Source organism: Ambystoma mexicanum, chromosome 5p (assembly GCF_040938575.1).
Source record: "Ambystoma mexicanum isolate Mex_15411 chromosome 5p, UKY_AmexF1_1, whole genome shotgun sequence".
Classification (NCBI taxonomy): domain Eukaryota; kingdom Metazoa; phylum Chordata; class Amphibia; order Caudata; family Ambystomatidae; genus Ambystoma; species Ambystoma mexicanum.
The window spans coordinates 760,796,457-760,824,340 of record NC_090930.1 but is presented as its reverse complement, the minus strand read 5'-3'; the positions used below and the strand labels follow the sequence as shown (position 1 = coordinate 760,824,340).

The 27,884-nt window shown below is 46.2% G+C and overlaps 1 protein-coding gene across 2 annotated transcripts in view; it reads right to left on the bottom strand.

Annotated features, from left to right (window-relative positions):
• Positions 1-27,884, bottom strand: part of PDCD6IP (programmed cell death 6 interacting protein) — a 1,152,781-nt gene that overhangs the window by 422,936 nt on the left and 701,961 nt on the right. The window lies entirely within an intron of this gene.

The following is a 27,884-nucleotide window of genomic DNA, read 5'->3' as shown; positions in this document are numbered from 1 at the left end:
CCTAACAGTCCTTATACAAGATAAGGTGACGTAATGGCAGGGGACCATAAGAGAAGTCCCTATCGCAACCAAAAAGATCAAGGAACCAAACAAGACAAGGGGAAATAAAGTGTTGAGCAGCCCCAAAAGTGGCTCTAGAATCCCAGCAATTGTAATAGTTTTTTAGCAGCACCTTTCTCTAAGACTGCCTCCTCTATTTCGCCATCACTGCCTACTATTTAAGTCATTTCTGTTCGAAATGAAACCCTGTTCTTCAAATAATAGAATACAATTTTAAAATATTTGTGGAGCGATATTAAAACAGTGCCTCCCCTTAGTGGATGTTGGGTTTGCAAGAGCGCCAAATGAAAAGTCCCCTGCCTGCCCCTACCAAGCCACATGCGTATGACGGGGACAGTCACAATGCCTCAAGTCCAGGATGTCCCAGGGGTACAGTTCCTTCCCACTTCACTAACCCATCAGTGTAGACCAGTTAAGTGGTTAATCCTAGCTGACTGTTGGGCACCCAACTCCCAATTGAGAATGCTTGCAGCCCTTTCTAAACAGGCCTCGAGCTCCAGCAAAAAGAAGGTGCCCCTCTCCCCTAAAGAGAACATTTCCCTTCACCAGACACTGCAAGAGAAATAAGTTAACATAGTTAAAACTCCATCCAGGGTCTCAGGGAAGTAATTTCACTGCTTAAAAGGGACATGCAATGAATAGCAATGGGATGGGGTAAGGGATATTAATAAAGGTAGGGGGAAGGAGTAGGGTGACAGCACGGGGGGAATCCCCATGCAATAAAAAAAAGAAAAAAAAAAGATTTGGTCACTTCACTCTTTCGAAAACATGGATTCGGTCAAATCACTTACATCCCTGTCAATATAGTGTTGCAAGCATGCAGACTTCCAATCAGGGATTGTAGAAAAGTTAAACAAAAAGGTACATGAGCTTACCCTCTTGGCAGATAGTTTCTATACCGAAATTCAATGTATCAGATTTCCAGAGCATAAAGAATCATCTGTAAACTAAACATTTTAGAAAGCATGCCTTGTGTGTATTAAAAGGTCTTATTCACACACTGAGAGCAGAATCCCTCTGCACAGTGCAAGTGGCACAGAGAGAAAACAAAGGGATTACATACCTTCAAGATGTCAGCCAGGACAGTTTTTGACTTGGTTCCACGCTCAGATCCCAAAGCAAATGACACTCCATGAAGCTAGCCAATCCCAACCCTCACCATATTACTAATGAAAAAGTGCAGACACTTAGGGGTGGTCCCACAGTCTAATCTTGTAAAATGGGGTGGAGTCGTCGTCTCACGTTGGGAGAAGGCTGGAACATGATGAACAAACTGGTGAGACCGGAGTGTTCACCGCAGTAGAGGATGTGGTAACTAAACTTAAGGGGAAGGAGGAGGTGGCTATAAGTGCAGGGACAGAGGAGGTGGTTAGAGCTACAGATGAAAAGGTGGTGGTTATAACTAAGATGAAAGAAGAGGTGGTTATAGCAGGAGGTGGTGGGGTTAGTGAGGAGGAGGTAACAGGAGGATGTGGCAGTAGAAAAAAAGTGGAGGTTGCGAATACAGGTGGTGGCAGTACTAGGAAGACAGCAGCACTGTTATGATACAATATGACAAGTCATTTATAACGCGCCGGTACACAAGTGTTTCTAGGCACAAGACAAGCGAGGGACAACAGAGGGAGGACAAGACAAACAATCATACTAGGCCTTGTGTCATTCAGATCGTGCAAGTGCAAGAGCGAGAAGTGCAAGGGGAAAGGGAGTGGAGAAGTGCAAGGGTAAGGGTAAAGGGAGGGGAGAAATGCAAGGGTAAAGGGAGGGGAGAAGTGCAAGGGTAAAGGGAGGGGAAAACAGGGCAGCAATGCTCTAAGTAAGTGCAGCCAGGACAGCACAGCTCTGGGTAGGGCAAGTAGAAAGAGGGAATGTAGGGTTACAGACCCTAAGTGCATGATGGGCCCGGAGGCAGTGCAGGGGTACCTGATCAAGAAAGAGTCTGGTGCCAAGTGAGACTCTGAGAGTAGCCAAGCAACCAGTCGGTACAGCAGACAGGTAGGTATGTCAGTAGGGGAGGGAGAGAGAGAAAGCGGAGAAGAGGAATGTTTTGAGCTGCTTCCGGGACTTCAGGTGGTCCGGCTCAAGTTTAAGAAGGGCAGGGAGGCCATTCCAGAGGGAAGCACCTGCAGAGTAGAGAGAGATCTACCCCCCACTCTGCCTGGAGAAGCGTCTAATCCTTAGAGAGTTGAAGGAAGCTTAGCGAAGGGCTTGAGAAGGAAAGTATTTTGGAAGAGGTCGTTGGATGTAGTGCGGGCCAAGGATAAGTCTTGCAGTCCTGTTCTAGATTAGTTGCAGAGGGCGAAGAGTAGAGGAAGGCAGATCAAGAAAGAGGCTGTTGCAGTAGTCCAGCCGAGAGAGAAACAGGGCTCTGGAAAAAAATGCTGAAGAGAGGGTCCCTGGAATGCCCCTTCTCGCCCCCATTAACATGACGGGCAAAAAGTAAAAATCGCATGAAGTCACTCACTATTCGCTGTTATTTGAATAGTTATGGACCTTCTGCGATTTCACTCAGGCCTTCTCCTTTTCCTTTTCTTTCTTCTGTGACCTGATGCCTGCGAGCTCTGGCGCTATAAAAATTGATAAATATATTCGGCCAGGGCCCAGAGGACCAATGACTGACACGTATGCAGAAAGATATTCTCTCAGACAGCCATTCAAACCTTATCCAGTGAATGTCTTTATGGATACAGGTGCTTCAACATTGATCATGGACCCAAACATTACGATGGATGTTGACAAATGCTGAGAAACCACTGTGCAGACGTCATTAGTGACACCACAACCTAGCCACGTTAGTTATGAAGTATACTCGCAACCATGCACAAAGTTACACAAACACACTCTTATACACGAAGAACATGCTTACACTGTTCTGTAGATAGAAAACAGATACATATGCATACTGTCAAAAGCTTTCATTATTTTTCGCATTGGCCAAGCGCAGAAACGGTGACCGCAAGGCAACAAAGATGCAGAGCAATCTAGCAGATGCTTATGGCAACTAACTCTATGGATCTACAGGATCACATAAGGAGCCTGGCAGGACCAAATACGACTAGCCTATAGGAAACATATCACGATATAGATGTGTAGAATAACAACTTACTTAACTGGTAACGTTCTTTCGATTGGGTATTCCCCCAACGTATTCCACATCTTTGACATGTAATGTCCACAGGTGTAGTTCGGAAACCTTTTCCGCACAGGGCGTCCTATGTCCATGGCGTTGGGTCAATGTCCATCGAAGGCGTCCGTCGATTGCGACATCACCGGATGTTATAAATAGGGCGCACAGCACCTGTAGCCTCAGTTTATGTTTTTTCCGCCATAACGTGTGCCACCAATCCAATGCCTGCTTGACTGCACATAGCCTTCCGGAAACGTAAACTGCAATCGCATGGGAAATTCTCCAGAGTGGCAGGCTGGGAGGCCGATGTGGAATACGTTGGAGGAACATCCAATCGAAAGAAAGTTACCAGTTGGTAACTTGTTCTTCGAATGGATTGTGTCCTCCAACTTTTTCCACATCTTTGACAGACTCCAAAAGGAGTACCAGAAAATGTAAGAGGGAAAAGAATTTAGAGTATCCAATAAGATAGTGGAATAAAGAACCGTCTTACCAAAGACCATTTCTGGACCATGGCTCGTATCCAGGCAATGATGTTTAACAAAGGTGTGGATAGAAGTCCATGTGGCTGCATCACAAATCTTCCTAATATGAACTCCTCGTTGAAGGGCTGTGGAAGTAGCCACACCCCTAGTGGAATGAGCTCACAGCCCTTCAGGAGGGTCCTTACCCGCCAATCGGGAACATTCAGTAATGGAGAGGATAATCCACCTGGACATGGTCTGTTTGGTAACAGCCTGGCACAATCAGTGTCCAGCATATCCCACAAAGAGTTGATCATCCACTCTGACCCTGGACATCCTAGAAATATAAAAAGCTCAGGGCTCTCCTGGGATCCAACCTATGGAGGAGGATAGAAAGAAGGAAGAACCACTTTCTGGCTCAAATGACATTCAGATACTACCTCAGGTCGAAAGGAAGGACGCACCCTTAGTACAACCCTGTCCTTGTGGAACACAGTAAAGGGCGGCTTAGATGGAAGTGCCTGCAATTCACTCACTCTGCTAGCAGAAGTAACCACAACCAAGGACACCGTCTTGAAGAACAATAATCTCAAAGGACAAGAGTGCAAATGTACAAACAGAGCACCCATTAGAAATTTCAAAACCAAATTCAAATCCCAAACTGGCACCTGGAAAGGGGACGGCGGAAACATATTAGTCAGTCCTTCAAGAAAGTGAGAAATCAAAGGAATCTTAACGTAAGAGCAGTCTTCAGACAAGCACTTAAATATAGACAACGCCGCCAGGTAATCTTTAATGGTACCGACTTGAAGGCCCCTTTGGGAAAAAGAAAGTAAGAAAGACAAAACCATAAGAATGGAACACTGAAAAGGATCAACATTTTGTCCTCTGCACCAGTCGCAAAACTTGCGCCAACGGTACAAGGATTTTGGTGCTGGCCTTCTGGCCGAAAGCAACACCTCCATCACATCATCCAGGAGGTCCCAATCCTTATATCTCACCCTTTCAGGTACCAAGCGTGAAGGTTGAGAGTCCTGACCCTGGATGGAGAACCCAACACCCCTCTTGCGAGAGCAGATCCTCTCGTTAGAGAAGACGGCGTGGAGGGCAGATGGACATTTCCAGAAGGTCTGGGTACCACGCTCTCCTGGCCCAATCCGGAGCAATGAGGATCATGTGGGATCTGAACCTGCGTAACCTCTAACACTTGCGGAATGACGGGGACTGGAGGAAACGCGTATAGCAGCGGGAATGATCAATTCACTACGAATGCGTCTCCTAAGGCTCCTCTGAGGAAATTCCCTTGAGAAGAATCTTTCGCACTTCCGGTTGGCACTGGTGGCGAAGAGATCCACTTGTGGGGTTCCCCAAAGAGCGAAGATCTCCAGAAGGATTTCCTGAGCCAGCTCCCACTCGTGAGATATCGTACTCTGCCTGCTCAGAGCTTCTGCCGCCGAATTCTCGTTCTGGCCAGATGCACTGCCGAGAGTGAAATTACGTACTGTATGGCCCAGAACCAGAGCTGCATTGCCTCTCTGCACAATGGGAGTGACCCTACCATCCCTCTTTTTGGTTGAGGTAATGCATGGCCACTGTTGTCCGTCATAATCAGGACACTCTTCCCTAGCACAGACGGCAGAAAAGTCTTCAGGGCTAGCCTGATTTCTCTCAGCTCTAACAGATTGATGTGGCGTTTGGACTCCGACGGAGACCAACGACCACTGGCGGTCAAATTGTTGGCATGAGCGCCCCATCCTGTGAGGGAAGCATCCATCACTACAGTCACCTCCGGCCATGGTTGCCCAAAATGGCTCTACCTTCATCAGGTTCCCTTTGTTGCCCCACCACAGAAGATCAAGGGAGACCGAAAGTGGAATCTGAATGTGATCCGACATCTTGCCCAAGAACTGCAATCACTGCATTATGAGGACCCATTGCAGGGATCTCAGCCTCAGCCTGGTCTCTAGCACCAGAAAAATGTAGGATGCCATGAGGCCAAGCAACCTTAAGAATTCGAAAGCCGGGAGACTCTGGGCATGTTGAAAATTGTCCACCATCTGCACAATGTGATGAGCCCTCACTTTGGGAGGCGAGCACTTCCAAGGACGTGTCAACGACAGCCCGATGTACTGGAGCTTTGGGTAGGTGTCAGATGCGACCCCTTGAAATTGAAGGAGAAGCCCAGCCTGTGGAGGGATCGGCAGGTGAGACCGAGATGAGCCAATGCTTGCTCGGGAGAACGCGCACGGATAAACCAGTCGTCCAGGTAGGGGTAGACGTGCATACCCCCCTCTCCTGAGATACGCTGCCACCACCATAAGCTTGGTGAAGACCCTCGGGCGGAGGTCAATCCGAATGGCAGGACCCAAAACTGAAAGTGCGAGTCGCCAGCCACAAACCTCAGGTACTCTGTGCTTTGGATGAATAGGCACATGAAAGTAAGCATCCTGTAGGTCCAGAGACACCAACCAATCCTGAAGTTGAAGGGCCTGAAGGACTTGAGAAAGAGTGACCATCTTGAACTTGTCCTTCATGAGGAGTTTGTTCCACCAACGCAAGTGTAGGATGGGTCTCAAACCCCTGTCTTTCTTTGAGATCAAAAAATAAGGGGAATACTATCACCTGTTCCTCTCCACTACAGACACCAGTTCTATAGCACCTTTCCCTAGCAGGGTCAATTTCCTTCCCAAGGAGAGGCTCTGGAAGCTTCAAAAAGAGATTCCCCGGTGGATTGTTGTGAGGCCACTGTAGGAAGGGAAGGCAGTAGCCGTGGGTTATTGTATCCAGAACCCACACATCCGAAGTAATGGCTCGCCACTCTTCGAGATGCTGAGACAGTCTGCTCCCAACAAGTGAACCATGGGACATGGCCTCATGACTGTTGGAGCGGCTGCGGCAGCTGCCTGAGCGGCTTTGGCACCTCTATTTCCCTGACCACCCCGGGCACTTTTCCGCTAATCCCTTTGACTGGCGGCTCCTCTCGATCTACCAAAGGAGGAGTAGTAACGAAAAGAACCTCCCCTCCACTGCTATCTCCGACGACGAAAAGGCCAAGGTTGATGCACAGCTGCGCTTAAAGATTTTGCCGCAGCTTTTGAGGTCTGCAACCTCTTAAGGCTCTAGTCAGCCTTGCTGCCAAAAAGATGCGCGCCATCAAAGGGCATGTTCAAAAGACTGGTTTGCACATCCAGGGCAAAACCAGACTTCCGCAACCATACAAACATGTGTATGACGGTGCTCGCAGCCATGGACCGGCTGACACGGTCAGCCATGTCCAAACCCGACCGAAGGGATTCACACATGGCATCTTGCACGAGAGCAAGGAACCCATTCCTTTCTTCCCCTTCGGGAATATGCTCAGCCGCAAGAGAAACAATACCACCGAGTGTGTGAAAATCTTGCCAAGGCACAAGTGGGGTTGGCTGATTTCAATGCCATACGCACCGCAGAAAACACCTTGCGTGCCCAACCGTCGAAGCAGTTGTCGTCCCTAACCGGAAGGATGGTAGGGTACGCAGCCTGCCTCGAGGTGGCCGTAGCCGCCTCAACCACCAAACTCTCGGGAGTGCGGTGAGAAGATAAGTAGCTGGGGTCACTACCGGAAGGGGGGTATTTTTTGGTCAACGATTTGTTAACAGCCGGAAGCGATTCCGGTGACTGACAAGCAGGCGCTTCCCTTTTCTGTAAAGTGAGATGAAAAGGTAACACCGGGTCTACCACCGGCCTCACTGACTTGGAAGTAGCCTTCCTTGATTGATCCACAACATCAGGGATCTCTGGACGCTACATTTCGGCCAAAAAGCCCCGAAGTCGGCGAGGGCGTCGACAAGGCGCTGATCGCCCGAGGGCTGATACGAAGGCACTGCTTCGACGTCCGTATACGTCAGACACGGCACCGACGGAGTCGACGCCGACTTCCAGGCCTTAGCAGGATTCTGCGGTCTCGCTGAGGACTAGGAGCGAGACCTGGAAGCACGTCTCTTGCGACGGTTCCCCGATGAGGATCGCGCCGAGGACCCGAGCCCGAAGGCGTACGAGCCACGGTTCGAGACCATTCCTTGCCGGCTTCGTGAGAAGGCACAGACGGAACTGTATCCTGCGATTTAAAAAAATCGCCAACATCTGCTCCCTAAAGGTAGACCATTCCTCCGGAGTCGAGGACTTCGTTGGACAAGTCACTTTCCGCAAGGCACCATCCTCTGAGGAGGATGGGGAAGGTGACCGGTGACGGCGCTTCCTTGAATGCTGAGATGAGGAGGAATGGCGGGAACCATTCTGTGACCGTGACCCCCGAGAATCATTCCGACACAGTCGCCCCTCGAATCGTAAGTGGACATACCCTTGGACTTGAAAGTACGTTTGGACTTACTGGGTTTAGCACCCCTACCTACCTGAAGCTTTCCATCACGCTCCTGCAAGGCCTTAGCAGTCAGCAACTGGCATTTATAACAGTCGTCTGTGTCGTGACACTCGCCCAAGCACCACAAACAAATGCGATGCGGGTCGGTGATAGACATTTTAGACTTGCAGTACCGGCAAGTCTTGCAGCCAGACCGTGGAGGTGCGCAGAGTCTCCGAAGCAAACACGTTTGCGGAAAAATGGAGCTGAGGCTACGGGCTCCGTGTGTCCTATTTATAACATCCTGTGACGTCGCGCTCGACGGAGGCCTTTGAGGGACATTACATGTCAAAGATGTGGAATACGTTCGAGGACACAATCCATTCTAAATCATAGTATAAGTATAACGAGGATCACATAGGCCACAAGCCGCAGGACGAGAGACTAGGGAAAACAGAACCAGGCGGCACAGAACAAGTAGGCCAGGGCTCACAGCCAAGGTAAGACTAGCAGCACATTCCAAACCTAAAACAACAAGGGGCCATCTGCAGAAAAACAGAATAAATCCTCATACATTGCAGACCATAAGAGCTCAATTTCGTGGTCCGCAACCACGTGATGCGGCCGAGCTAGACAATGGTTATTCACCCGCAGTGGGAAGGCTACCAGTTCTCAGCACCAGAGACATGAAGTGAAACACGAATAAGTTAACAACGTTGCAACGTGGAAAGCACTCTTACATGCAAAAGTGGTACTGCTAACAGATACATTGGGAACACAGCCATTCTAATCACCTTGAAGAGGTGTATAAGAGAACAGAGCTGGGTCCCAGGACTGGGGAGACCAGTTCCAGCCAATCAGGGGACAGAAATCCAGGTGTGGATGGCAGAGGGCAAGGGTCACTGGTAATCCTGCGACTCTGCAACAATGCAATAGATAATTTTTTGTGGAATGGGCAGGCCAGCCACTTGACATGAGAGGGCCAAAAACTAAGATCCATAGTGGCAATCTATGCTGTACACCACTCCAGAAAGTGGAATCGATTTTTCAGGGAAGGGCCCATGTTGGGACGATACTCTGCAACAAAAAGGCTCGACACAGGTTTGGTAGCATTGACTTTGGAGATTTTTGAATGTCCTGTATGATCCCTGTCAGGTTTTGTAATTATTAACACTAACTTGCCCTTACCCGAGTTCTCCGTTTGTTCTAGGGGAAGGGTTGTTGGACCCTGGGAGCTGAACGGGTAAGCTCGTACTAACCCCCAGACCTCTGGCATACCAGACCTCACCAACAGGGCACTTCTGGGGGAAAGTGAGAAAGGGAAGAGTCCCTTCAAGGAGGTGCAGCTGGTAATGGGACTTCTTGGAGACATCTGAGATGCGAGGAGAGAAAGAGTCGAAGTTAACACCAATGTTATTTGCCTTTCAGGAAGGCAAAAGAAGAGAGCCCAAGGCGGGCGGCCAGAGAGGGATCTTCAACTTACTGGCATTAAGGCAGAGATTGTTGGAGGCACACCTATCCTGAATAGCGGATAGACCGTCAGGAATGAGCGAGAGAGGAGAGGTGGTTGAGTGGAGTCTGAAGGAGAACAGAGCGTCATCCGCATAACAGAAATTCAGAGGAGAAGGTCGAGATCAGGTGGGCCAAAGGGGTCAGATAGATGTTGAAAAACCAGCTTAAGAGGATAGAGCTCTGGGGAATGCCACAGGTAGAGAGAGAGGTGGCAGAGATAAAGGGACCAAGTTGGACCTGGGAGGGGCGGTCCAAGAGGAAGGAGGTCAGCCACTCCAGGGCCTGATCCGTGATGCACAGGCTCTCACGTAGTCAATTGATCAGGATGGCGTGGTTGACTGTGTCAAAAGCAGATGAAAGATCAAGGAGGATGAGGACAGAAGGAATGCTGGAATCAAGGTTAGAGAGCAGATCTTCACAGGTGTTCAAGAGAGCAGTTTCCCAAGCCAGACTGGTGGCCATGGAGAAAACCAACAGATTGAGCGTGGAGAGTAAGCTGGGAGATGGCCAGCTTTTCCAAGAGTTTGCCTACATGGGGTGATGGCGATTGGACGATAGTTTGCCGGGCATGTAGGAATGGCAGACTGCTTCTTGAGGAGGGGGTGCACAAGGGAGTTATGGAGGAGGCGTTTACAACCGGATGGTTTGGTAACAGTAAGAAGGTAGAGGTGGTCATAGGTGGAAGCGGTGGTGGAAGCAAGAAAGTTGGCTGGAGTAGGAAATAGCAGTATCTGTGACAAAGTGGTGATTACATTAAACTGAGATTGTGGAGAGGATAATGGGACAGTTTCAAAAAGTGCAAGTGACAGCAACTAGGAGTGGTTTCAGAAATAGCGTCCCAAAGCAGACTTCCGGTCGAGTGAAGGCAGGAAGAATTGAGGTGGGAGACACAGTTCACTAAGGCAATGTTGAGAGGCAGAGGACTGGAAAGTCTAGCAAAAGAAGGCACTAACATTGGTTTGGGGATGTTAGGTAAGATTTCTCTGATAGTTGGAAAGCTTTCACAGCTTAATAACAAAGGTGAGGAACATCCACTATATGCCTATTCAGCTACAGCTTAGGAGTGGCGAACTCGGTGGGCCCCAGTTGGAGAAGAGTTGTTTTTCCATTGTATGGTGCCTTAGGAAGTTGGGGTCCTACCTCCATGGGACTCACTTCACTGTGTATGCTCACCCTACGCCTTTGAAGTGGTTTATAGATGTTAAGGGAGAGAATCAAAAGTGGCTCATAAGTCTGTAGGCCTTGAACTTCACTATTGGGCATAGGCCAGATCCCAAATGTAGCAATTTTGATGGGCTGTTCAACAGGGATAACCAACTGGAACAGAGGACCCACCCAGGGGTGGATTAGTTTCCCCTGTCCCTTAGTCCGGGGAGGGGGGGGCATGTGTTAGGAAAGATTTCTCTTTACTGCACCTTTCCTTCTATCTTTATGGAACCCCCAAACATTTTGCTTTTATTTTTCAATCTGACCTGTACTTTTTACAATGCAGTGAAGCCTTAAGCTTCACTGCACTGGCTTTTGCTCATATGTCATGGGGAAACTGACATGTCCTTCAGGCCGTCAGTACTGGAAAACATGGATTCCCTTAGTCGTCTTACAGAAGTAACTAAAAGTAGTAACACTATCACTTGGGGTAACTTATCATTGTACAAAGCAGCTTACATTGCAGTACAATGTGGTACATTTTTGTTTTGCCCAAGGCTAATGCTCAGAGGATTTTTGGTTACTCTAGGTGTGCTAAAAGGATAAGCTTGTGGCACCAGTGACATTTCCCACTTTTTTAGAATTTTCGTTTTAGCCTTTCCGCGTTTGGCTACTGACTGACTACGTGTCCAACATTGCCGTGCCACGAGATCTTTCGCTTGTCCTTTTGCCATCTTGTTCTTTAGACTTCTTCCTGGCCTAAGATTTAGTTTCCAGGATTTCCAGTTTCCGGGAAAGCAGAAGATTTTGGTGGCCTACTGGAGGGCTGTGAGTTTGCTGGCAGGATGTGGGCTGGGACTGTCTGGCCCCAATCCACAAACTGGTGTCATTGCGACTGAGTGATATGCCTGAGTGTTCCCGCCAGTGGTCCTGATCGGAACACTGCTGGGGTGGGTGTGTGTATGTGCGCGCGAGTGGGCTAGTCCCGTCATTGGCTAGGGAGGGCAGCAGCTTTAACCTTTTTTTTCGAATAAGAGGACCCCTGACTCCATTCTTAAGAGATTCTAGAGAAACCTGAAAGAGCCAAGAAACCTATCCAGCTGCGAGACCCATGAAGAAACCCGAGACTTGACTGCTGCTGTCCTGGAAGAGCCCCGTCTTGCTCGTGATCTTTAGCAGTCCTGCAAAGGAGCTGTGACCCTTGGTGTGGAAGGACCATCCATTCCTGATGCCTGCTCGGTGCCCTGCAAAAGAAAGCCTGCATAAGTGCCCCGGAACTGTCCCTTGGCTGACCAGCTTCGATTTTGGTTTACCGTGCTGCCAGTGTCATGGTTCAGAGTTTCATCCTGGAACTTGGGGGAGACTGACCTCTACGGAATGTTTACGTCGTAGCATCGAGGGGACCCGAGATAGGCGGGAAAGTCTGACCACGGCTGCAGAATCCCCTTTGTGTTGCCGTGCTGCGGTGACCACCATCCAAAATCGATTACCGGTCCTGAGAGGGGTCCTGCATTTTTATCTTGCTGCAATCATCCATCAAGAGTGCTTGCAACAGTGAAAGACACCAACCCGAGATCAGCTGAACCTGCAACACCAGTAAATCGAGGACTTATCTGCCAAGTCTGAGGAAGTATCGGAGTACAGGGGGGGTAAATTACAGAGCTTCTTACCTACCCCTATACTTCCATTATAAGTCAACGGGCTTATAATGAACCTCTATTCAAACACTTGTTGGCTTTTCCATTTTTGCTTGCGCAAAACCTCTGAAAGTAGGGGCTACTTTTAGTAGTTAGTTTAACTCATACCCTAATCAGAAGAATCCTTCGCTGGACCCCAGAGACCCTGTCTGCATTTTTTCCTGCATCAAAGTTTGTTTAACTTTAACGTGAACTATTGGGCAAAAGGCCGCAGACAACATAGGGCTGGACAATTTTACCTTTCCTTGGCAGGAGTTTCTGATATGTACTATGCCCTATAAGTGAACGTATATATGTATCTATTGTTTTAGTGTTGTGGGATAACTCTACTTGCTAGCAGTCATTTTTCAGAGTGTGTTCTGGCCAATAAATAACTATTTTTATACATCCTGTTGAAGTGTAATCTGTGACTCCCATTGTGTGACCTAATTGTGGACCCCTTACAAGCTCACCAACTCGGAAGAACATAGCTTAGACTGCTTGTCACTGGTACCCAAACTGGTTCGGCTACAGCTCCCCAGAGTTGTCCCCGTCACAATATAGGTTGGCCTTCTATACATCTGTCCACCAGCCCAGGGTATCAAAAATCAGTCCTTACGGGGGACAGTTTCAATACAGAGAAGAAAGTGGCAATATCTACCCATGCCTAAACAAAGTGAGGAGAGGCTACTCTGAACCATTGTGGAGGGGGTGGGGGGATGCAGCACCCATGAAGAATTAGGGGCTAGGAGGGGCAGGAGGGACATCAGAGGGTAAACTCCTGAGGCAAGTGACCAGCAGTAACCCTATCAGTAAGCCTACTCAGAAGGGTTCTGGTGAGCCAGATTGACCTTAGGCAGCACCAGACACTGGAGGGAAGAGGGCAAGGAGGCCAGGAGCTACAGCACAGGATCAGAGAGGGGATGAAAATAGGGAGGTGGTTGGAAAATCAAGGCCAGCAAGATTACCTCTATACCTCTCCCTGGTTGTTTCTTCAGAGATTCTTCTCGCTGATGCAGTGCTGGCAACACTGCACAATAGGTAGTCTTGGGGTTTAGGTCCCTGTAATCCCTATACCTAGCTGCTTGCAGGAGCAGCGCAAGGGGGACATCAACTGGAACAAGCCGTTGCCATTGAGAGAGCAGGGAACCCTTGTGGATGAATTTAAGACTTTGGAAAATGAACTGTAGGCTTATAAGGCCCATGACAGACCAGGGAGGCTATTTTGAGACTGCTCAAGTAAGAGACGACCCTGTAGAAATATAAGAGAATCACTTTACTCTGTTTTCAATTTGAGAAAAGCAATTTACTTTCAATTCGATACAGAGTTCTTGGCATCCTTCTCGATCCCAGGTGTCCGTGGCGTGACAACACCAATAAATATAAAACCAGGCGCACAGCTTTTGTTTGGACCTGGATTAAGGAAAAATTCCTTCCTTGCAGACATAAAATGTGGCCCCTTGCATAAAGCCCTCCAACTTGCAGTTTTGAGCTGGCCCAGGCAATCTTTATGTCAAACACTTATTTTATTAAGCATTCTTCCATAGTGCCAGCCGAGCCAAAGATGTTCAGTGTTCCACACTTGAACACAAATCAGAAAATAGTAAAATCATAAAAGCAGAAGGAAGAGAACTCCCACTGGGAAGATGGAGCGGGAAGTGGTTCGGAAGTGGTCTCTGCGGTCCGCTGGAGGACACATACTGCGGCCGTGGTACACTTTGACCCGCACCCCTTTCCTTCTTGTTTCCTCTTCTCTTTTGGAGAGAGCTAGTGTGAACTAAAACATATAGTGTGCTTAAAATCCTCTCGGAGTGATGGCCCAAATGGGATTGTGCATTCAATGCCAACTGAAACTACAAGTACCGGCTCCTTCGAAATGGATGTCGGAATCCGAGCAGGAGAACAAAGTGCGACCATTATCTGACCTGGCTGCAAAGAGTGGTGAAGGCAATGCTTGTGAAGTGATAATCTAGCAACTACGCAGCTAGATGGAACTGATAAAAACTCATTCTTCTGCCATTCATTTTTTGTTAACTCCCCTAAGGGTGGTGGGGAATCCTGGACAAAGATGACCAGCCCAGGGCCGACTCCAACAAGAGTGCAGCTATAGAAAATGAGGTTCATATGCAGAATTACCCAAACCAAAAGCAAGGGTTAGCTATAGAAAAGGGTGCGCACATTTTGGAAGATGAAAGAGTAACCTCTACACCGGGTTTTCCTATGGGTGGCATCCTCGAGGTAATAAGGCAGCAGGAGATAGGAGATAAGGTGGACGGGAGGAGAGCGTCATCTACTTCAATATTAGTGCTCCAGCAGTCAAAAGATATAGCTGCTATTCAGGACAACTTAGATCGGAAAACCCAAAGGGAGAAATATGGCGTCTTTATATCCAGCAATCCCGGCCAGTGCGACCAGGGCGAGCAAGGTGTAATGGAATCACTACATCTCCACTTCCACGAGAGATTGGAAATAGAAGAGAGATGGGAGGAGAGGTGGAATTTGAGCATAGAGTCTACCCGCCTGAACTCAACAAACCTCAAGCATCAAAACTCCACACCCAGAGCACAAGGGCCACAAGGAGCGTCATCGGTCCTTTCATCGCGCTCTACTGACTCATCATTGAACGAATCAGTATTCTCCACAAATGGGACACCCTCAGATGAATTTGGAACAAAAAATCTAGTCCTACAACTTCAGGGTACAATTTCAGGGTAGGTTTATGAAACAAATGAAAATTACAAAGATCAGGATACACTGTTGGCATTGATGCATTCAAAAATGACCTATCTAAAATCATTTACAACTGTCAAAGCAAGACTGGACTGAGAAGCTGAGCAATCTATGCAATGGCAAAACCGCCCGTGTGATCTGACGAGGGAAGAATTGACGGAAAAAACTACAATGATGGAAGCTATACTAGAATCGTAAAAATGGCTACGTGTTATGCATGACCCTACGCTACCAAAAAAGAACCACCCAATGGACTTTGAAATGGAGTCGAGTTAGAGGGGTCCTGAGATGATAGCAACAACTATGGGCCCACTAAGAAATGAAGCTGTAAAACTTTAAACAGAAATCAGCGATAGTGACAGCTATGGGCAAGAAGATGGAAACAAAATTGCAAGAAAATGAAGGCCATCCAACAAATTCACATCCAGGAAGGGAGAACCCCCCCCTACATGAGATATTACAGATTGAATATTTGGAGGAGTCTCAACTAGATCGATCGCAAGAGTCGAAGAAACAAAAAGGGGGCACCAGCGCAAAGGAAAACTACTTGATCTTCAGCAAAAGGCACAACAGTAAGCAATCATGAAACAGGGCCCCAAAAAAAGAAATCTAACAAGCCAGCGCAAAAACCACAAAAATCCAACGCCATTAAAAATGTCTTCTGTAATTTGAGAACTCCACCCCCTCCACTAAAAGAGCACCTGTCTCAGAAGTGAAACAACAAAGACTATCCCTCCCATTGAAAAAGAAGGAGCTGAGATAAATGTTGAAATGGAGGGAGACCAACCTTCTGGAGCGCCTGTCAAAATATAGACTGAGAGTCCAGAGGAATCCATCCTGGACTATTCAGTGTATTCCACTGGATCCATCAATGTAGAGCGGGATGATCAATCAGAAGCCAGCCATTTAGATTGTACTGAACCTGATTTTAGTCCAGGGAGTGGAGCAAGGGAAGTGGTGGAGTTGAAACCTAGGCAGAAGCTTATAAATGGGTTCCTAACCATGGACCAAAAAAGACAAAGGGCAGATCGAAACTATAGAGAGGCGGAGAAGCATATGAAGTGCTTCCCAAAACCACAAAACGTTTTCAATCAAGATGATCAGCTAAGGACGTAGTCCGATGTTAAACTGACCCTCTCACTGGAGTATATGTTGAAGTCCAAGGAGGATTTAATCCTAAACAGAAGAAATGTTATGGCATTGCTACTTCATATCCCAACACTCTGAGCCACCACCTCCAACGACATCATATTGGTAGAATTTGTTAAAGATTCAAGAATGGACTGGGCGATGCTACACTCGAGGTACAACCTGATTAAAAGGAAGCTATGTAAGGCGGCTGAAATGTTCCGACTACTAGGTTTCAATCTGAAAAGTTGAGAGGACGATGCAGGAGCCTATGGAGGTGGCTGCACAGAAGAAAATACCACTAGAGAGGTGAAACTTAAGGAAGGTCCCCGATATACAGCACCCAAAATCTGTGATACGCGAAGATGAACCCCAGATAATCCAGGAAGGAAAAAACCTAGGTACATTGTGAAAGGGGATAGGTCCCCTGACTTACTTTCGCGGATCTAAGAAAGGAGCAGAGAATTGTGAATGAAGAGCAGGGGAGATCCCTTGAAGGGGAAAATTAGTCAGATTGGGCATGGCTGCCGGGAGTGCTCATGCATAGCAATCATGAATAGTGTGAGAGCCCAGGAAGTCCAGAAGAGATACGGATAGGATGGTGGAACACAAGGGGCTTTCTGCACTGGTGTACAAATGATGAAAGGGACTTGCAATCCTATGACATTTTGTGTTTCCAAGAATGTTGGCTAAGAGAAGCTCCCTTATGTGATGGGTTTATAGGTCTTCTGAACCCAGCAAAAAAAGGTGTGAAGGGCAGACCTCATTTTGGTCTGGTGACGCTAATTAAATTGGGACAAGGAATTAGGAGGCTTGAACATCATAACCCTAATTCATGGGTTCAAATGCTAATTCTGGAAATTGTGCGGGATGGAGGGGGGGGCGATGAAATTGTCCAATTATTTTATATATATTGGAATCTGTCAAAAATCGAGGAAGATGCTTTGGTCACTAGCATAATGAATCTAGTTGGTCTGGCCTGGCATGAAAGGAAGAACTTGCACACAATACTGTGTGAGGACCTAAACATAAGGTGTTTAAATAACAATGGTGTCCCCTTATGTCATACTGATAATTTGATTCCCCACACTGGTGGAAGAACCAGAAGGTGGCTACTGGAAATGGAAGCCAACGAATTTCACTTGCTGAATGGACAGACCAGAGATGATATACCAGCTAAGTACACCTTGCACAGTGGCCAATGCAAGAATGTTCTGGACTATTCTTTAGTATCCTCGAATGTCCAGCAAGTAGTGATATTCTTTGAGATCATTTGAATGGTGTCCAATCTCTCCTAACTGTACAATGGAAAAGAATGGCCAAAACTCCTAATCCAGGTAGAGCAGTTGTAATCTCTCAAAGCAGAAATAGTCTGTTCATTGTCACACACAACGATTTAGACTTGACGAGACAAGGGACAGTGGGATACCTACAAAATAAGGAGAATTCGGATTATGTCCCATTATTGGTACAATTTGTGGGGAAGGGAGGGAAACGAGGAACCATAGAACTTGCACATAAACATAGCTACAATAAAGACCTTGTGCAAGCCAAGAAAAAAATATAGGTGAGAAATGACAGTTGAGGAGACTCCCTGGAATGATGAGATCACACATTAAAACAACAAAGTCCAAGGTACAAAAATTGGAGAATGGCATTCAAACAACTAAGATCCCATATTGAAGCGGAACTTATGTCAAAAACATTATTTAAAAAATGTTTTAAAAAACTCATGTCTAACCTGGTAACTTAACTCCATGGGGACTTCTGAGCAAGCTCTGCAGATAACTGCCATGGCTGAAGATCAGTGGGTAGACCACTTCCGCACCCAATTTGCCTCAACGTCCCCAAGTGAAACAGACAGAGGCCCCTAAGATAATAAACAGTGGGCCTGGCACTTCGATAAAAATGACATCTTGACTCTGATCTTAAAACAGAGTACCTCAAGAGCCCCTGGGCCGGATGGTTTAACCAATAGTATCCTTAAACAGAATCCTGAGCAATGGGCAGAGTTGGCCTACCATCTGTTCCAACAAATCATGAGAAAAAAGAAAGTTCCATTATCTTGGAAAAAGGCTGTGAAAGTGCCGATTTTTACGAAGGTCGATAGGACAAATCCAAAACATTAATCGCCCATCGATCTTCTTGAAATCTTGGGGAAATTATTTGCTTCTCTGATATTGAACCACCTAACGGAATGGGCAAATAAAGCAGGGGTCCTAGATCCCCCGCCAGATGGGCTTTGTTAAGGGCGTAGGAACCTCCAACAATCTCCTGATGAAAATGCAGGCAAAAAAGGAAAAAAGAAATTGAATGTAGCCTTCGTGGACAGGCGTTTGATGGTACCAGAAGGGAGAGATTGTGGAAAACACTGGAGAGGCTGCGATATCCAACTCATGTGTTGCAATCCATAAAGGAATTCTACTCTGGAACATCTATGCAAGTTCGCCCGATAGGTCTAGGTCTAAATGAATCAAGACCTATTGAGGGTTCAAACTGGGCTGCCCTTTAGCGCCAGCCTTGTTTAATGTATATGTTAGGGAGCATTCTCAGAAATGTGCTAATTTTCTTCTACCTTAGAGACCCCCAGCTCTTTTGCTAGACTTTAAAAAAAAAATGTATTACTTGTTTGAATCATTTAATGATTTTTACAAGGAGAAGTTCTTCAATCTTTACATCTCTGAAAAAAAGGAATGCAGAAGGGAACATAACAGGAAAGTGTTCAAAGTTGATGGGTTCCCTGTGTATGTGGGAAAGACTCAAGTGCTTTTTTTTGTATAGAGTTGTTACTTGGCTCGATTTTTGCCAGAGCGTTTAAAAGGATTTTTGTTGTCGCCATTATCCATGAGTTTTTTTTTCTCCATTTATGAGGCGGGCCCACCACGAGTCTTCCTCACACAAAAGAAATGGGGAACTTAGAGGTTTTAAGTATGATCTTCTGATTGATTGTGTTTCTGGGTATGACAGCCGTAGATGTCTTACTGTTTCGATCTGTGTTTGGTTTTTACACAGTCTGCATTTGCTTGAGTTTGAGAGGTCTCTGACCGCCCTGATTTCATTTGTATTCAGAGGATTTAGGCGCGCTATAAGAAAGACGTTTCTTAATGCTTTGTTTGGAAATTTCTTGATGAAGTCCTGTGTCTGCTATAACTTTATTGTATTCGGTGGAAGGTGGGTTGTCAGTTTGTTCTTTGCCGCAGTTTCTAATGTACAGATCCAGTCAAGCTCTTCCATTTTTTCTTTTTACCCTTTGCGGGTTTCGGATCAAGTCTTCTTCTGTGCATTTTATCATTGGCAACTTGCCTTTATTTTCATTTGCCCATCCGTTCAGCATTTTGCAGCTGGCTCATTTCATCTCAGTGTTTATCAGGTTGTAAATCCAGGGGCTATCCGGAAGCAGAGATTTCCTGAAGAGCATCATGCTGTTGCACTCGATCGTTGCTTTTAACAAGAGCAAGCTCAGTTAATGTCTGATCGAGAGCATTGGAGTGGACTACGGCAAGTTTAAGACGGTTCTCCAGAAATATCCTAGTTTCAGCCATATGTTCTTAGGAATATTCGGCATCGTGTCGACTCCGTACATTAAGGATGGTATCACCTTTGCTCTGTAGAATTTAATAGCTGGTAGAAGGGAGAAGCGGGCAAATTATTTATCCACTGCTCAAGTTTGCGACAGAGGTTTCCTTGTTTTATCCGAGAGAGCACGCTGCATTGTGTTTTCCAATCTTGAACTGTCTAGCATTACTCCTAGGTACTTGAATTCAGGTACTTTTTCGATTTGCGTGATCTCGAGGTGCCATCTTAGATTTTCTTTTCTCTTTCTTGATTTTTCCAATGGCATGACTTGTTTTTCCCTTTTGGATTTCTAAGTTGTTTGAACGAATATACTTAGAAAGGTTGTCCAGTTGTCTCTGCAGACCGATTGCCGTCTGATCTAAGAGGATCATGTCGTCTGCGTACAACAGTCAGGATATTGTTGTTTGTCCAATTTTTGGGGGAAATGACCGCCCACTTTTTTCTGTGTCTTTAAAGTCCCCAAGGTATGCAAGGAAAAAAGTGCTGGAGTAAGGGGGGCAGCCTGGTTTTACCCCTCTTGTGGTAGGTATTTCTTCCGATAACAAGCCCTGTTGATTCAGTTGCACTCATTTTGGTTTCAGTGTAGAGAGCTTTTAATAGGTCTAGTATCGCCAGCGGGCAGTTCCAGGCTGAAGGTTTGGCTAATAGTTTCTCTCGATCGACCTGGTCAAACGCTTGAGCCAGGTCGATAAATGCAAGAAAAACCCTTGGGGTCCCTTCCATAATCTTACTTTTTATGATACTCGGGAGCATGATGTTGGCAGAGGTTTCGATATTATTCTTAAAACCCACTTGAATCAGGTCAGCACTGGCCGATGTCTTAGCCCACGTTTGCAACCTAGATAGTAATCGAGAGACGAAGACCTTCCTGATTACATCAAGTAATGCATTCAGGCGGTAATGTCTCAGGTCTTCCTTGCTACCCTTCTTGAAGATGGGCACCACAATCAATGTCCAAGATGGTGGCATAGTCTTGGACTCCGTACACCTTTCAAAGACCAAGCTGATTAAGGTTGCCCACTCTGCTGGGTGGTTGTTTAAATCTATGTTCGTTATCCCATCCGGACCAAGGGCGCTTGATATTTTTAGTTTCCATATAGCATCTTCAATGGTATCTCTATCGTGTAGATCGTCCCAGGGTGCGGTCTTTTCGACTTGCTTTAAGGAGATGTTACTAGGTGGCAAGTAAAATAGGGTTTTAAAGTACTTCACCCAAGTTGCTTCTCCCATACTGTTCGAGAGTGCGTCGTCAGTTGAGGAGTCTGTTGATCTCATCAGTGACCAGAATTCACAGGAATTGTGGCCACTCACCAACTTCAACATTGCTTCTGAATCTTGCTGATAAAATGTTAACCGTTAACCTTTAATTCAAGACTTATACTTTTGTTTCTTCATACAGCATGTTCCTGTAGGTTTTGGATATGTATTTTGACCCCATTCTCTTGATTTTATGCAGTGTGCGTCTTTTCTCCACCTAGGTTTTATGGAATTTGTGTTTTTTCAGATTTGATGGCCGATAGGGTTTTTTCCCGGCGGGATTGTTTAATGTTAATAGTGGGTGATAGTCAGTTGCTAGAGGATTCTCAGCACCTTCCCTGGCGTTGGCTAGGGTTCTGTAACTTCCCGTTAGTTCTTTGATGTTCCTTACACTCAACCCAAGTCGATTGCAGTGGGTGTTGCTTTCAATTTCGGTACTTGCTGTTTTCTGGGCAGTCACAGCAACCCATGTTGTAGTCAGGAGGTTGCGATCACTACATTTGGTCTTTATAACCTCGAACAAAGTTGTTATTGACAACGTAGCACGTGATGCAAAAATATAGTAAATTGTCGTCGAGGCGTCCTCTCTTTCCCACGTTGGAATACGGTTAGGCCGGTTAACCGACTGGTCTATGTTAAGAAGTTGTCTTGAATCCATGAGCTCTAACCAGAGAGCGACTCGCTCCTCCAATGGGGACTTGATTTTGTTTCCTTTAGTCGCCAGGTCTTGCATCCAGCATGTTGCATTTAAGTCGCCACATATGAATATGTGCGTCACTTGGTGTTCAACGTAGGCAGCGTCGATTGTTTTTTCCATCGACAGGTAGTTTTTGGTCGTGATCGCTTTGGGGTTCCAGTAGGTGTTGATAATTACTATCGGCGTGTGGTCCCTTCTTCCTGATTGTATAGTGATGTGTTCCCAGTTTACAAGTATTGCCAGTAGGGAGCGCTTCACTAGGAGAGTCTCTTGGATGTGGATATCACTTCCTGAACGTATGGCAGATGTAAGCAACGAAGAGGGATGCCCTTTTAACCCTTTCAGGGCCAGTGAAATTTCAAGGACGTAGCCGTCTAGGATTGGCTTTTCGACCAGCCAAGTTTCCTAGAGGCAAAGAATATCAAAGGCTCCCAAATGTACACCGCCAGTTGCCATCAGGTGTTGGTGTCCTCTCGTATTCCAAGATCCCATCCTCAGCGTCACTTTCATAACCTTACGAGCGTCTGTGTAGTCTGTATTTTGGAGTTGTCGCAGACAGGCATATTGCTATTTTGTTTAGGTGGGATGTAAGTGCCTTTGGCATCCAGGCCCATAGTTGCTTCAGCGGAGCGGATGGTAAATCCTTGTCTGAAGGTTCTGAAAGTGTAGCTTGTAGATCTTGTGTGACAGTTTTTTCTTTTTTGGGCAGCGGGCCCCTGGGAAGACTCCCTAATTCGGGTGCCTTTTCGGGGAGTGAAGCTTCCACCGCCCTAGACCTTACTGGCGCTTTTTTAGACCTCTTTTTGTGGTCCTGTTCGCTTTCTGTTTGCTTTGTTTTGTGCTCGATTCTTCTATCCTTAGTGCTGGTGTAGCTATGATCTTTATCTCCCGGTCTTCCATTTCTGTACTGTTCTTCGGTTCCTGATACAAAACGAGGTTTGGGATTGCTGGACTGCTTTTCCTGTTTTCTTTCGTGGTCAAGATGTTCCAAACGCAGCAGTTGTTCCCTCACCTTGGTTAGAACGTAGCCCAAACTCAAGGTTTTCCTCTGCGTTTTATCGTTGATTTTACCATAGGCGAAACTATTTGTAAATAGGATTACGCTTTGCAGCCCTCGTGATATCGCTCCACTAGTGTTAGATCTTCTGACCGTAGGAATCTGAGGCTTTGGATGTGGTGCAGGAGATTTAGGACAGTTCTCGCGTTTTAGTACTAGATCATCGTAGTTATCCCTTGTTTGCTTGAGTTTGAAGATTCGTGCCACTTCCACTCTCCTGGCTGGACTCTCTTGCAACTTTTTGTTTGTCTGATTTTTTACTCTCTAGTCCATGGTAATTTCGAGAGGCCCAGTTGTCATGCTGGTCAGTATATTTTCTTGAAGTTTTCGATCTAGTTCTTCAGGAATTATTTGCAGCGTTTCTCTCATTTGATGTAGATCTTTTCCGTTTGGACGAGTGAATGGGTCTCGATGTAAAGTTTGTCCTGGCATGATTTTTTCTATTCCTGGAAGTATCTTTCTCATGTCTATGTTTGACAGTGGAGATTTGATGGGGGCCGCAGTTTGTTACTGTCACCAGTTTTTTACACCTATCTTCCAGAGTCAGGAAGATAGTTGCAGGGTTTTCAGCTGGAGTGCCCCTGTTGGGTGAGCTTACCTTCTCTGGACTCTTGTAAGTTGCGAGACTCCCTTGGTTCCACTATAGTGTTTGCCTCTTGTGGGGTTTCCAAGACAGCAGAGAGGTGTTGACCACAGATGTTGGCGATTTAGCTGGATTATCTTGTGAGGTCCTGTGTTTTCTTGGTGTATGAATTTCGTCAAGTTGTTTCATCGCACCCGGAAGTTGTGTTTTTCTCGGAATGGGAGTTGGTGGGGGCTGCTTTTGACGTTTCTTTTAAATACTGGTCTTGGTACCTGCGACGCTGATAAAGCGTGATCTGTCGCCTGTCGTCCCAAGTTTCTTTTGGTTTGCTTTTCAAATATTCCAAGATGGGGGAAGTCTTTGTTAGAGTCATTGTCCACAGTGTTTGCTAGGGTATCATTACACTCTGGCCCCACGGTAAACGGAATCATGTCTTCCCTGATAAAGCAGTTCTTTGTGTTCAGGGTTTGTCTGCTTTCTTGGGCGACTATAGCATTGTGGATCTTAAGGTCTGATGGTTTTTTAGAAGTTACATTCGCTGGATCCTGAACAATCAAGGAGGACACCACTCGATGGCCTACAGCAGTGATGCCATTTTTCCTTCTTGGTGGTTAGTTCGGTGGTTCTTCACTTCTGAAGAGTTAGGAAAGTTCTTTCCCAAAGGGGTTTGCGTTCCAACCTCAATTTTTCTTAATGTCAGTGACTGAGGATCCCTCAAGTTACTTCCTTCATTTAGAATGACGGCACTTTGAGTGGGTGCTGCCACGGTCTGGTCTTTGAGTCTTTGTTCCATGGCAGTAATGTAGCCTTCGAGGAATATGAGCTTTGTATGCATCATCGCTGAAATCGTTTTATGATCTTTTAGTGTGTCGTTCAGCTACTCATACAATTTGCTAATAGGTTCCAATGTAATCGTCACTGCAGATATTGTCAGGAAGTCGGGTTTCTTAGACAGGGTTTCTTTTAATAAGTTCAATGCAAGTTAACTCAAGCTTCTGTTTCTGTGGGGTGAGCGCAAGGGCGTCGACAGTGAGGCTGCTTGTGTTTTCATGGGTATTATTCTGACCCAGCGCTGGTGTTAAGTAGTGGTTTTCTTTTGCTTTGTTTGGACAGTCCATAGTTGCTCCTTTCGGGACAATGGGGTCCAGTTCTTTGATTCGAGGCAAGATGTTCATTTCAATAATTGTTTCCTGTTCAGATATGGGCAATTTGAGAATGGGTTTTTCCGCAAGAACTGGTCTTTTAAAGGTCATTAGCCCGTTGACGGGTGAAGGTTCTTATGGAGAAGGCAGTCGTGAGTTGTGAAGGGGCCTCAGATTTGTTAAGGGCCGCAGATTCCTGTTCTCTTTTTCCCTCCTTTTGTTAGACATTTCTACATCCAATTCAATTACAGAGTGCTGTAACTTATGATTGGGTGTGTCAGATGAAGGGGGTGTTGTCTTTACAGCAAGCACCTTTTCTGAAGTTAAAGGTATAGCTGGGTATTGGCTTGTTTTAGGGCTTAGCTCTGCCAAATTTGATTTTTCTTCAATTTTCCGGAATTTTGCAGTTGACATTTATATTTTACCCTTTCTACAATTAATGGCTGGTGGCAGTGGTTTACTTTTTACCATGGAGTTTCTACCGCGGGCTGCGATTGCAGCTGCAGTAAAGCACCCCTGGGTACCCATTTTGTCAAAATGGCTCCAGTCTTCTTTTTTCACCATTTCATGTTAGAAAGGTCCTTTAGGTTTACTCTGTGCGCCAAACCAGGTTTGGTCACTTTGTTCATTTTGCCTTTGACGGGATTAACTGGTGAAGCCCGCCTCTGGCTCCAGCGTGTCTGGCAGGAAGCAAGGGAGGTTACTGAAACTGCCTGTGCTTAGTCTCCTTGGTTACAGGAATACCCAAAGGTGATTGGCTGGCTGGCCTTGGAGGACAGCCACCCTGCTGTGTGATTGACAGCTAGACTGCAAATGAACGGTAGAAACCTACATAAAAGTCAAGGTCTTTTAGACAGAAGGCAGAGTCGGCCACTGGACGAAGGAATCCGAAGAACTAGGAAGAGACGCTTGCTGCAACTCCTGGACCGTTGGTTTGCCTGGTGAAGCCCTGCTGCAGTGCTGAAGCTCTGAATTCATCTCGACTAGAGAAGCCTTGCAAAGGACGACCTCTCCCCTTGGGTTGGTGGGACAAATCGACCCCAAGACTAACTCTGGAAATCCTCTCGAAGCTGGCTGTATTCCCATTGCTGCTGCAGGATCGAATGCCAGGGAGAGGAACACCAGAATAGAGTGCATCGTTTTAAAGTCAGACCCGGGCTCCAGGAAGATCCTCCGGACTCCCTCAAAGCAGGACTAAACAAGCCTGAGCCACCTCAGAGTGCTGGACCCCAGAAGCAAGGAAAGCCCACAAGGTATCCGAGAACCGCGGTGGTGCTATTCGCAAGAAGAAGAAACCGCGATGTGCCGCTGATCTGACGTTTGTCCGTTGCGGCCGCCGACCTTCGAATCGTAGTGCAGGAGTCCCCCGACATACTCCCTCTTGTCCCCACGACTGTGGCCCAGGAACAACAGGATCTGCAGACTACAACAGGAACAGAAGCCAACTGGAACTAATTTCTTCAGACCTAAGGTACTGTAAAACTGAGGGGTACTCACCTCTTGTGTAGCATTGCTAGCTTTCAGTTGAGACTTGCTTTGGCTGCCTCTTGCAGAGTTTATTGCAGCTTTGCCATCACAAGCCTCCTAGCCCAACAACGATTTCTTTTCAACAAAAACGCTCTATAACATTGTGCAAGACTTTTTACTTACCTTCAACAAGAACTCCAGCTCCCCTAGACCTTGCTCAAGTAACCTTGGCTGTCCTGGCTACCCAAAGACTCTCTAGCCTCTGGCTTTGGGTTTTGATCTGTCCCTCCAAAAAGTCACACATTCTTTACTTGTGTAGCCGGGAAAGGGTTAATCTACATTGCATTGGAGGTGTTCAAAAGTACTTACTCGTTTGAGAAACTTGTTAACCATTGTTCCTTCCCTTTAACCTTACCCTTTTAACACAAACTCAGTATGGCTTCAAAAGTACCAGTGATATATCAATGTCCACAGTGTCCTAGTTATTTAAGTCACCTCAGGGTATAGGAAGTGTATGTGCCATCCCAAATAGCTATCTACTGATTTATTGAAACAGTGTGTGAACTTTTGAAGTATATTTTAAGTGTTACATATTTGCTCGCTTCTGAAGACAGTGTTTTCAAACTGACTGTTAAATAAATTGTTTAATCAAGAAACCTTGAGTATAAGTTTTATTTTGATACTTGTCACTGTGAAAGTCTGTTACCACCCTATAACTCACATTGACCCCTCTTGAAATAAGCCTGGCTGCTCAGTCACTCTACCAACCTGTGTAGTACAGACCTGTACCAAGAGGTGGGTTACCTATTGCTAAGAGGACAAGGCTGATGCAGTCTCCCACAGGGTGCATACAGTCTTGCCTAACAGTATACTTGTCAGCCTTAGCAGAACATCGGGCTCAAGTCAGCCCCCCCCACCCACAAAAAAATTAATGGAACCCCAATACCATGGGTCATTTATGTTGAGGACCTGATCTTGATTGACCAAACACCCATAGGCCTACAGATAAATCTTACATGCCTAGAAAGCTATATCAAGAGAAATTATTTGCAATTCAATGCAAAATGATGATGCTAAATGCAGGTAAGGGACCCAAATGTTCAAATTTAAATGGAGAAATGGAACAAATGTTTATAGAGAGAATCGAGAATATGACGTACCTGGGCGTCTGCATGAATCGGAGCACGATTGAAACTCCTTGGAGCCCAAGTTTACATAACAGATATGGAAGATTCTTAATGGTTCCTATTTTGACCTTCTATAATATGAAAGTAATCCTGATTTTATGGTGCAGAGTCTGGACTACATTTCCCCTGGCAAATCTAGGATTTTTAGATGGCATTTGGAAGAAGGTTTTGGACTTCCAGGGGGATACCCCTTGGCACTGATTAGATTTGAATTGGGGCTACAATCCCTTTACTCAGTGAGCCTTTGGAAGTCATTAACCCTATTCCGAAAAACCCTCATCACCAACTCATCTCCACCTTTGAAAATTCTGGGATCTATACCAGGTAAAAGATTGGAGTGGCCTCTGGATCACTGGAAGGAGAAAAGTGTCAAATGTTTAACAAGCCTGACCCCGACACTAGAGGATCCAATTATCACTCGAATGGGAGTAAAAACGAAACTAACAAGATGACTCGATAGCAACTCAAGATTAAAATCAACTCCAATAGATTCAAGAGGGATTACAATGGAGAATGTAGAGCCCTGTGATCTATGCAGAAATATATGGTAAAGTTCCTGTGTAGAAGATTTAGAGACCAATTCATGAGAATACGCCTGAACCTCTATTTAACCAAGGAGGTGGTGGGAGCTCGAAGGCAACTAGATGCATCTGAAATGTCTTTCAGGTTTTGTGGTCAACAAGACTATGTAGGATCCCTGAAGCACATAATAGTTTACTGCAGTGGCTTCACTCTGAGA